Below are 12,704 nucleotides of genomic sequence, written 5' to 3'. Positions count from 1 at the left end.
CTATTCCAGAAGTGTAATACGTTTTTTATATTCTCCAAATCTCACCCTAATGTCTCTCAATTTGTGTAGCCTAAACCAAAATTCTGCTGACAAGTGAGTCTTGGAAATGTAGGTTTCAGAATTCCAGAAGAGATTAAAAAGCTAGGGATGGCATGGAGTATAAACAGATAATATCTGTCATATCTGAGACAGCATATGGTTTATTAAGCCAAATCACTCTACTGGGATAATTTTCTATTTCTATTCCTTCTAAAGATGAGAATACTTTGGAGTGCTTGTAATTTTCTTGAAATGTGACAATGAGGAATTTTTTTCAGTGCTTATATGGATTAGGGTGTTTCTAAATTATATTTCTGTCGGACCAAGAAGAAAAGGCCGAGGAAAGTTATGGAAGTTATGGCTCCCTTGTTTCTTGCACAACATAAGTACTACTATCAGACAGAATCTCAAGTTTATTAGTGAATAGTTATTTGTGCTAATTTTTTAAAGAAATAGAATATATGGAAAGCATCAATGACATTTTTAATCTGTTCCAACCAGTGACATAGTCGATTTAAAATATCTTTGATTTTGCCAATATTTAATTGTCATTTATATTTTTAGAGCTATTCTAGAACTTTATATTTTTCCGATATAAATGTATTCCTGTGTATTGCAAAGAGACCTTTAGAAATGGATTTCCAGGCATCCCATCCCCTTTTGACCTGTGTACTGTATATTTCAAGGATGCTATGCAACCCAATATCCGAAAAGAAGATACGGATATCTGCACTAGAACCAGATTTTTATGTAGTAGCAAAATTGATTAAGTGAATTGGCATTTATGACAGAATATGGAAAATAGGATATAACAGACAGTTATAACAGTGATAAATGAGAAACCACGAAATTAATGATGACTCTAAAACCACCTAGCTCCTCATATACATTCTACAAAATCTATCAGTAATATGTTCTAGCCTGGAAAATAAAGATAGTGATTAAAACAGTCAAATGGATACTTCTCACATCTCAAAATTCCCTAATCTTTCCCTATGGTGGATATGTTTTTTAGGATTCTAACAAAAATACCTTCATGTGGTATGAATGGAAAAGATCATCTCTAAATGAGTTTTCCTGCTCTGAATATAAGAAACTATAGCAAAAATAAAAACATGCTAAACTGTTCATTCATTTGGTTTTTGTAATTGAAAAATATGTACTAAGTAATTATTATTTGTTCAGGACCACTTTATACACTAAGAATTTAAATACAAGAGGATGCAGCAAGAAGTAGGGATCCTAATTATTTTCTAAAACTTTATCAAGTAAAAGCCAAAAAACTGAGTCAATTAAAAATAAAACAGTACTACTGTTTTAAAACTTTGAAGATTTGAATTTATATTAGGAGCATACTGTTGCTTTTTGTGGGACACAAGAATCTCTCAAATTCATCCCCCAAAAGCCTCTGATTGAAAAGCAATAATGTGGAAGCCAATATGACAATAAATTATTTTAAAAAAGAAAAGAAAAGAAAAGCAATAATAATAATTATCTTTTTATGAAACCATCTTTGGAAGCAGCTTAGAAAGGGATCAGATTAGCCCTATTGTCCTGAAGCAGAGGGCGATCTCTGTCTTGAAGCTACAAAGTAGAGGGAAAAGCAGAGTTCCAAGGCCAGGGTTGAGTCATGTACCCTACCTGTAACAGGATTCAGGACACTCCACCTAACTACCCGCAATGAAAATGTCAGTAGAATGAATGAGTCCCGAAAGGATAGGAGGATTCTGTACCAGAAGCAGTACTGTGCAGGCTAACACAACAGATGTCCTCTGTGCAGACACTCAGCAAGGGATTATAGGAAGGATGAGTGTCATTAAAATGAGTTTATGGGTTTGTTACCAAGGGATTTAACTTGAAGCTCGTCAAGATCTTTCTGATGTGTAAAAAACTAGGAATTTGCTAGATGAAGGGATGAGAGATGGGAGCAGATGAGAGGAGATATTTTAGATGGAAAAATAGCAACATTGAAAATTTGTGGAATATTGAGTGCACCCGAAGAAGTTCAGGACGGCCACAATCTAGGGGACAAGAGAGAAAGGCAGGTCAGTGGAATGGGAAAGCAGAGGCACAGAGGACAAAAGGAGTCAGAATGTAGACTATGGTAGGATTTTGAATCTTGATCTTAAAACCAATGGAAACTCACTTAAAAACAGGATCAACTTAATCTGGTACACCTGTTTTTTTGAGAGAGAGAGAGAGAGAGAGGGAGGAAGAGAGAGAGAGACAGCAAGCTTGAGCAGGTGAGCAGGGGAGGGCAGAGAAAGAGGAACAGAGGATCAGAAGCAGGCTCTGTGCTGATAGCGGTGAGCCCAATGATGGGCTCAAACCCAGGAACTGCAAGATCATGACTTGAGCCAGAGTCAGACGCTCAACTGACTGCGCCACCCAGGTACCCTGATCTGATCCATCTTTTAAAACTACAGCTTTGCTGCTGTGTGTAAAGTGGAATGGAGTGAAAGAAAACTTGTGGGAGAGGGATCATTTAGTAGACTGGCACAGGATCTTAGACAGCAGGTGATAGTGAATGGGGATAGAATGAAAAAGGGAGATAGAGAGAAATGAGCAAGTTTAAAAGCCATTTAGTGAGTAGAAATGATAAAATTTGGAGAACAAGAAAAACAAAGAATGAATTAATTCATCTAACACATATTTATCAAACTACTGCAATATGACTGGTTTGGGTGATACAATAGTTAATAAAACAAACAAAAATTTCTGCAATCATGGATTATACATTCTGATGGAAAGAAAATTCTCAGTAGTCAGGCTGCTAGTCCTTTAATTCAACCTCACATTAACTGAGAACTTATATTGAAAGACTAAGGACAAATCTAAATCCGGCACAAGCTTGACTGATTATCATTGAAAGTCCTTACTTTCCCAAATAAATTGATGCAGCCCTGAAGGAAAATCTTCCACAAAGTTGTTTTACCTGTGGACAGTAAATTAAGGGACACTACTAAGAACAGACTCTTGGTCAGGGAACCAACCTGGCTGCCTCAGAACTGGCTCCTCTTCCAGGACAGGAATCTGCTCTACTTGCCAAGAAAGAATGCTGTGATTCTCTTTCCGTACCATACTGCAAATGGCACCTTTTATTGCCATTCTCCTGCACCATTGTGTTTTGGATGTGTGAGAATTTATAAAATGTATCATTTCTCCACAGATTACTGGACTGTGATGAGCTCCATCTGGAACTCAATGAAAGGAATGCTAATCATCCTGGATGTGAAACTGGGTAGGCATGTGTTGTCTTCCTCTGGGGACAAGATGAGTAAGTTTTCTACTGTATATAGGATAGTTGCATTAATTAAAAGACAGTATTTAAAAAAAAGAATATTTTTAATGGAGTTTATGGAAAGAAGTTTCTAGGCACACAAAGAAGTGCTAGAACACAGCTGATATATTATGCCCTTTTTCAATACAGTATTCCTACTCCTGATAACAGATGCTCTTTCTTGCTTTCAGAAATTACCCACGGCCTATGCTCTATCCCTGTGATCTGTGTAAGATTGATGCCAGCTCTAGGTTCCAGGCATGAGCACATGGTCTGGACCTGGGCAGTCAGAACACCTTCTTCCTAGGCCATATTGACAGGTTCATGAATGGTCATAAAAAGGAAAATATAGGTAATAGAGAGAGATGGAAGATTCCTGACTACATAGTTTGAATTCACAGAAATAATAATGCTAAATCATCTCTATTGCTAGCTTTTTCAATGAGTATAAAGGCTATGTCTGTCTTGATCACTATATTATTCACATGCAATAGGAGAGTACCTGGAAGATAATTATTTGTTTAATTGAATCAATTCAAATTCAACTGAGGATTTTAAATTGTTCCTGGACTGTGAAAATATAATTCTCAGAAGAAAGGAGAAAAGAGTGAGTTATATCACACAATGAAATATGCACTAAGTAGCCCTGAATTATTGGTCTTCCTTCCATCAGATAATTCACCTTGAGTCTTACCTTTTGTTATATTTTTCAAGTTCTCAGGTCAAATTTAGAGACAGGTACAAGAGGAAAATGTTGTACCTATTAAGTCTACTTCTTCCTTCATAATATTTAGAAGACTTTTTAAAAATCATATTAGAATTTTTATAGTATATTTCTTTTTTCATTGATAAGTAGCTTTTTTTAATTTTTTTTATAAATACAGCTTATTGTCAAATTGGTTTGACACCCAGTGATCATCCCAACAAATGCCCTCCTCAATGTCCATCACCCATTCTCCCCTCTCTCTGATTCCCCCCATTCACCCTCAGTTTGTTCTCAGTATTCTGGACTCCAATTTCATTTTTGTGGTTTGCCTCCCTCCCTCTCTGTTTGTAACTATTTCCTATGGTCCAGCAATAGCACTACTAGGAATTTACCCAAGAGACACAGGAGTGCTGATGCATTGGGGCACATGTTCCCCAATGTTTATAGCAGCACTCTCAGCAATAACCAAATTATGGAAAGAGCCTAAATGTCCATCAACTGACAAATGGATAAAGAAGATGTGGTTTATATATACAATGGGATATTACTTGGCAATGAGAAAGAATGAAATCATACCATTTGCAGCAAAGTGGATGGAACTGGAAGGTATTATGCTGAGTGAAATGAATCAGTCAGGAAAGGATGGATATAATGTTTTCACTCATATATGGATCTTGAAAAACTTAACAGAAGGTCATGGGGAAAGGGAAGGGGAAATGATTATATTATATTTATTAATACTACTTTTACTCTATTAATGAGATATACTGCAATGTTGCTTCTTTACTTATAGGCAAAAAGGCTTTGTTGACTAGATGTTTGATGAAGAGAACATAGGAAAATTAGCAGTTATGGATAGCAATGTAATGAGTTGAGTTTTAGATGTATTGATATGACGTATTGTGTGATATCTGGGTAGAGATGTCCAGTATATAATATCTGCATATTAAAAGGAAGTTTAAAGTTAGAAAAACATATTTCACCGTTGTTATCTTAGACACTAAGTAATGTAGACAAGTAAGTGAACCCATTTAAAATGAAATGAAGAATTGAACCAGAGACAAACTAATATCTAAGTGGTACAAAGAACCACATATAAAGAGACAAATGTAGCAGGGGACAAGAGAGAAAACATTTCATGAAGTGGGATTAATGTAAATTGAAGACAGGTCAGGTAAGATTCATTAATTCATTAATACATTACTTTGTTTATTCAAAAATACTTATTAAACTATTACTCTGTGCCAAGCGCTGTTCTGGATATTGAAGAAACAGAACTGAATGAAACTGAAAAAGATCTCTCTTCTTCTAGAGGGTAAATTTGCCACTTCCCTGTCTTCCACATACTGCTACCACAAAGGGGGACAGACAAGGGCTCATGAATGGATCAAGAAGAGTTGTTCCATTTATCAAAGAATATCCATCTCTTGTTCAGCATACCTTGAGACTGATCAGGAAGGGAAAAACATCACCATGTTGACTGAGGAAAAAGAAAAGATTAACTGAAAAGGCCCATTTGGTTGAAATGTCGTTAAAGCCCTCAAAAGAAACAGGTGCAGCCAATTCTGGAGAACTGTCTGACACAGGCCAAGAAACGTGCAGAGAAAGCAGTATCACTCTTCTGGGTGCCCACAGCAGAGGGTTCACAAGGTAAACATACTTATCGCCACCCATACCAAACAAAAACTTCAGATGGAGGAGACATTATGTTTGGAGCACCCTCAGGTGACAGCTGAAAAGTGAATTTACACCCCCCCCCCCGAAGTTCAAGAGTTAACAATGGAGCATGGATAATCAAGGGCTTGAACTCAACCTATGTCTTATATAAATGAGAGTCACCCAAAACCAACATGTCATTAGTATTTTGGCCTCCAATCTCATTCTATGGCAGGACAAAAATACCAAGCAGGTCAGCAGGATCAATCTGTTCTCCAGACCCAGGGCCATGGGACAACTACATGTGGGAGTCACAGAACATTTGATCAATCCCACACGTGGAGTAGACCATGGTAAACTCCACAAAAGGAAATTTACATGAAATATACAATTGGACTTAGTATGCACAATCCAAACAGTAAACTGCCAGTGCCAACAAGACGTGAAAGTTCAAGGAAGTCATTTTCAGCCCCCAAGCAGTCTCTGCCTGAGGCACTCTGACCAAATAGCACTACTGTCCCTGGCTACTGCCAGCCACCAGAGGGCAACTTAGGAAAAATGAGGAAAGCACTGTACAGCACAATAGACCCTGAGGCATCAGCCTGGGCAAAATATGCCCTAAAGATTATACTGCAGTGCACTTCCCAAATTATCTACTAGGCATCAAATTATTGTGTCAGGATCAACTTCTAAGACAGGTATGTTGACCCAAAGTTAATAAAACAAACATTCAAACAATCAACAGAAACAATGCCTATACTGACTGAACTTTGTATCAGTCCTAGTTTCATCATAGGAACTGGGAGATAGGCACATTTAATTTTCTAGGCTTTAGTTATCTCACCAGAAAAATGATAGCAATTCTTTCCTTATGGGACTATTTTGAAGATTTAAAAAGATAAAATATTCTACATGCTTCATACTGCTCCTGGCATGAAAATATTCCATAAGAGAATAAGAGAATAACTTTTATTATTTAAAGTATTCTTCACTCAAATGTATGATAAGGAAGTAAATATTGGCTAAAATTTACTAGTTTGTGATAGGAAGATTGTATTTTAAGTTATATAAGATTAAAGGTGCCTGAGTGGCTCAGTCAGTTGAGTGTCTGATTCTTGATTTTGGCTCAGTTCATGATCCCAGGGTCATGAGATCAAGTCTTGCATGGGGTGCCGCGCAGAGAGTGGAGCCTTCTTAAGATTTTCTTTTTCTCCCTCTGTCCCTCTCCCCTACTTCTGCTCTCTTTCTCTCTCTCTCTAAAATAAAAAAAAAGTATAAGACTATGAAAATAAGATTGTCAACACTTGGTCAAATAAATCAATTTATCAAAACACTGGAATCTTAAATAAACCCTCAGTTGCTTACTGAAAATATTGTAGGTTAATAAATTATCAAGTTTATTTAGCACTAAGTTGTTTTTAGATTTGTTTTTGTTTTGTTTTTGTTTTAATGAACTGAAATATATCCTGGTGAATCAATGCCTGATCATCTGACCTGAAAAGGGTATATTTGTATTAGGTAACTGTCTCAGTCATCTCAGGCAATAATAACAAATTATGAGAGACTATGTGCTTTAAGTAACAAATATTTAGTTCTCAAATTTCTGAGGGATGAGAAGTCCAAGATCAAGGCACCAACCTATTTGATGTCTGGTGAAGATCCACTTCCTGGCTTGTAGATGGCTGTCTTCTCGTTGTATCCCAACACAGCTGAAAGACTCAAGAAGCAGACTAAGGAAAGGCTGACTTTTCTAAGGATGTAAATCTCATTCATAAAGAGGAAGGCCTCACTGCTTCATTTAATCCTAATTACCTCGTAAAGACCCTACCTCCTACTACTCTCACACCAGGGTTTCAACATATGAATTTTTGGAAGACATAAGTATTCAATCCATAACAGTAACCATGTTCATAGAGACTTAAAATGCATGACCTGTTTTTAGAGACTGTGGAATGCCACTATTTTTTTAGAGCAAGTCCTAAGACACTATTAGAATAGTGACAAGTATTACATTTAGAGTTTCTCAAGACTGTTTATAATAAGTGAATGTTGATGTTTTCTTGTTTGTTGGTTAAATACAGCTTAAATGCAACATGTATGTTTCATCTGAATCATCAATGACCAAGATACAGAAAACAAGTTTAAAATTTTTTTTAATGTTTTATTTATTTTTGATACAGAGAGAGATAAAGCATGAGAGGGAGAGGGTCAGAGAGAGAAGGAGACACAGAACCGGAAGCAGGCTCCCAGCTCTGAGCTAGCTGTCAGCACAGAGCCCGACGCAGGGCTCGAACCCACGAACGTGAGATCTGACCTGAGCCGAAGTCGGAGGCTTAACCAACTGAGCCACCCAGGCGCCCCCAGAAAACAAGTTTAAAAAAAAGTAGAGAATAACTTCATATAAATAATAAGGTGCAATTTTCTTGACAAAATTCAGAGCCAGAGGAAAGAGAAAGCCAAAAGGGCTAAAATTACCATTACTTTTAGTCATGGTAAAAAGGAGGAAAATGACATGTATTGATTGGATAATGCAAAATAGACAAAGAAACTAGTTCAATATACATTTCACATTAAAAATCGTTTAGATTTTGTGTATACTTTAAACATCCTGATGGACTAATTTTACTATAAAAATGAATAAACTTTCTCAGCATATAAAATTTGGTTCCTGCAACATGATCCCCTGATTCTCCTCTCACCTCTCTGGAAGCTTATTCATTCTACAAATATTTACTGTGTTCTTCTCTGTGCCTGGCCTTGTCCAGACTCTTGGGAGCCCTTTCATAGTTTGGTGAAAAAACAAACAATAAATTAATAATCACACATAATACTGTTTCTTCTTAGGCCTAGTTACTGGATACCTTTGATTTTTATATTAGTGTCTCTATTTCCTATGGCTTACAGTCATTCTATTTTCCATGCATACTTTCTGTTAGTCCTAAAATCCAAATATGTATAATCTTGATTCTCAAAGCCATATATTTGTACCTGACCCTGTCTTTGAGCTGAAGCCCTGAATTTCTAACTACCCTATTTGATATGACAAAAATAGAATGTCATCTAAGCTGATTCTTGGACTCTTCCACTCCAGAACACCCTCAAAAGAAAAGACTTTTCTATGTGTCTTTCTTTTATTTTTCACATCCCGTTGCTAACAAAATCTGATTTTATAACTTCAGAATTGTTTATTCATCCATTCAATCATTTATTAAGATAAATGAATAAAAATTTACCAAAATATCTGCTTAAAAAATAACACAGTATGAAAAACAATATGATAAAATATCATGTGCCAGCATAAAGAAGGAGCAGTCCAGTCTGAGTGGGGTGGTGTAAGAAGAATTCCAAAAACAATAAAAGGGTCACTGCAGCTGTGACATCAAGGGCAAATGAGGACTCTTTTATATATTAAAGCAGGCGATTCTAGGCAAAGAATAGTCTGGTGCACTGGCACTGATTTTGTGAGAGGACATGGCACAGTCTAGTATGCTCAAATGATTTATTATGACTCAGGTCAAAGGTGAGGTATCAGGAAGTGATAAGCTTGTATAATCAGGTAGGGCGTGGACAGTGCTTGACTGTTCTCCTGAAAGCTATGAGAAATATTCGAATGCTTTAAACAAGGATTTGCATAAAATTTGTGCATTTTGGAAAACCATTCTGACAGTGTTGTGGAGAAACAACAACAATATGAGCTTGGATGCGCTATAACCTGTTAGGGACAAACTGAGTCTCAGTGGGATTAGTTGTGTCTCCAAAGAAATTTATCTTGGGTTCCATTCTCGGATTCTCTTACTTCAAATCTTCTGCTCCCATCTACCCTGCTATATGGGCCAAGATGTTTGTTTTAAGACATCCGGCATACCTTAGTCATGGATTCCACGCCTTCCTTCTAGTCTCGTCTTCCACTACTTTACACTTCGTAATATTTATTTCAATAAAACTGAATGCTTAGTTCATCTACACACCAGGATACCTCATGCTTCCGGACTTTGCTTATACTTCACCTTATCCATTTCCGCAAATGTTGCAGCCATTAAATCAGTATGGTCCCTTACTGAAAGTTAGATTTGGTGGTCAAGGCTGATGATACCACATACAAAGCTTTCTGTGAAGAGCAGAACAGTCTTTCCAAGATGGTACAAAAAGTGGCTTACAGGAGCAGAGAAAGAAGACAGGCTCGGGGTTTCTATGACGGTTAAGGGATAGGATTCCTGCATACTAGCAGGGGCTTGCATGATTTGAAACTCCCACTGGTGCTAAAAGGAAGAATGTGTTTTCTTATCAGCTTGCCCACATGCAGAACAGAAAGGAGGAAGGAGTGAGAAGCTTAAAGCTATCACTGGCCAATCATCAAAAGATTGAGTCAGACTTTTTAATACAATTTACCCATGATATTGCTGACATAAACACAACTGACTACCACACAAACAGGTATGGCTTCTATATGAAGTTTTACCAGCTTACTCTGTTGTTATTTTTTCTCCATAGCTCTTACCACTACTTGACAAACTTTATTTCCTTAATTGCTTACTGTCTGCCTTTTATATTAGAATGTAAGTTCCATGATATCAGATATTTGGTCTGTTTTGTTCACTGCCGTATCTCTAACATGCCGAAGAGTGACCGGTAATAAGTGTTCAGTAAAGATTTCTTAAGTAAACTAATCAAAAGCTCAGGGAAAAGTACATTGCAATAGCACATATTTGGAAAGAAATCTTAAAAGAGGCAGGGTTTGAGCTGAATTTTAAAGGAAAAATGTAATTTTAACAGACTTAAAAGGTATTTAAGGTAGGAAAATGATAGAAGGAAGAAAGAAGTTTGGTTTAATTTGTACCTATACTTGGCATTTTTTTTCATTCTATTTGGCCTCCAATTTTTCTACATTAACTTATAATTTAGTATTTAGTCAGGCTTGTCTTACTTGTCTATTGAAGCAAGAACAAGTTCCAGCAAAAATGGTTTTGACAGTGATTGAGTAAATGCTCTTTGGTGATCTTGTTTTGTCTGTGGCATTATGTATGGTTCACTGATGGTATTAATGGCGAAGTTTAAAATAACTGCGAGGATATGTGAACTCAATGCCCCCAGAAAACTGTATCTGAGGTATCAAAACAGCGTGTCAAATGGGTTTATTAAAGGATGAGGAGAAAACTCAGGAAATAAATTTATCTGCATTGTTACTAATGGACTTATGAAAGAGGCATATAAACAGAGTAGGCACTGCATTAAGAGTAAGCAAGGTACTTATTGTAGTGATCCCAACTATCCTATCAGTTGAAATAGCTTCCTGTACAACGTCACTGCTTCCAATTTTCCTCACTCCACTCTGTTGAACTCACTATTGCAAGATTAATCTTCTGGAACCAAATCTGAGCTCTGGTTATTCCTTTCATTCATTTACTTAAAAATATATATATTGACCATCTACAACATGCAAGACAATGTGCTAGATACTGTCATGTCTACATAGATATACTCCTTGTTCTCAGGAATTCCAAAATCATCAATGGTTCTCTACGGCCTAGAACAGCATTTTACAAGCAGTTTATGTTAATATTAATTGGAAAAAGAAGATATCCAACAGCCAATCATTGTGGAAATGTTGAGTTCAATAAACTTTACATATACATTATGCCTTTGCGTTTTCCAAAATAAATGTAGTATTTAAAATACTTAGGGGTGCCTGGGTGGCTCAGTCGGTTAAGCATCCGGCATCGGCTCAGGTCATGATCTCACGGTTTGTGGGTTTGAGCCCCACATCGGGCTCTGTGCTGACAGCTAGCTCAGAGCCTGGAGCCTGCTTCACATTCTGTATCCCCCTCTCTCTCTGACCTTCCCCTATTCCCACTGTCTCTCTCTGTCTCTCAAAAATAAATACAGAACATAAAAACAATTTAAAATATTTAAATTTATTGCTAAAAAATGTGTGTGCATGTGTGTTATGTGAAGCAGCTTTGTTGGGGATGCTTGAGGTAGCATTCTGCAGAAATACTACTTTATTTTGAATCTATCACAATTTCAGAAATGTTCTAAAATTGGTTTCGCACAAAGACGTTTCAATAGGCACTACTGAAGGATAAAATAATTTATTGATTAGGGCAAGGGAGTGAAAAATTAGATCTCAGATTGCTGAAAGACGGCAGTGTGAAGATTTTGGGTAGACTGATTGCAAAATGTCTTACAGGAAATAGGGGCGCCTGGGTGGCTCAGTTGGTTAAGTGTCAAATTTCAGCTCAGGTGATAATCTCATGGTTCATGGGTTCAAGCCCCATGTCAGGCTCCATGCTGACAGCTCAGAACCTGGATCCTGTTTTGGATTCTGTGTTTCACTTTCTCTCTGCCCCTTCCTTGCTTGTGCTTTGTCTGTTTCACTCTCTCTCTCTCTCTCTCAAAAATAAAATAAAACATTTTTTAATTTTAGAAAATGCCTTTCAGAAAATAATAAAGAAGATTCTATTTTTCATTCTAGGATTCATATCATGACATGTTTATGCTCGACTCCCAGTGCTTAACACCCACACCATGAACAACAAAAAATTAATGTGAGTCTCTGAAAATTCTAACTGAATTCTTTAAGACACCAGAGAAGAGCTATCTAACTTATCCCCTCGTATACAGTAAGGTTTGACACTAGTGGATGAATATCAATATAATAAAGGGTGCCTGAATTTCCTGTCCTTAGCACACAAAATATCACTTTAGAGAGTAGATTCCATTTTTGAAGGGAAAAAACGGGCAAAAAATAGAGAATGATGATACAGTGAAACTATTTAGAACTTTACTCCCAAAGTAGGATCATTAGAGAAAGGCAATTTGCTCTATGTAGAAATTGTTTCATTAAAAATCTAGAGATGTTGGAGAGGGTGTGGAGAGATGGGCACCCTCTTACACTGTTGGTGGGAATGTAAACTGGTGCAGCCGCTCTGGAAAATAGTGTGGAGGTTCCTCAAAAAACTATTGTTAGAACTCCCTTATGACCCAGCAATAGCATTGCTGGGGACAGAAATGCTGATGCATAGG

This window comes from Suricata suricatta, chromosome 1 (assembly GCF_006229205.1).
Source record: "Suricata suricatta isolate VVHF042 chromosome 1, meerkat_22Aug2017_6uvM2_HiC, whole genome shotgun sequence".
Taxonomy (NCBI): Eukaryota; Metazoa; Chordata; class Mammalia; order Carnivora; family Herpestidae; genus Suricata; species Suricata suricatta.
Note: the sequence above shows the minus strand (reverse complement) of the source record.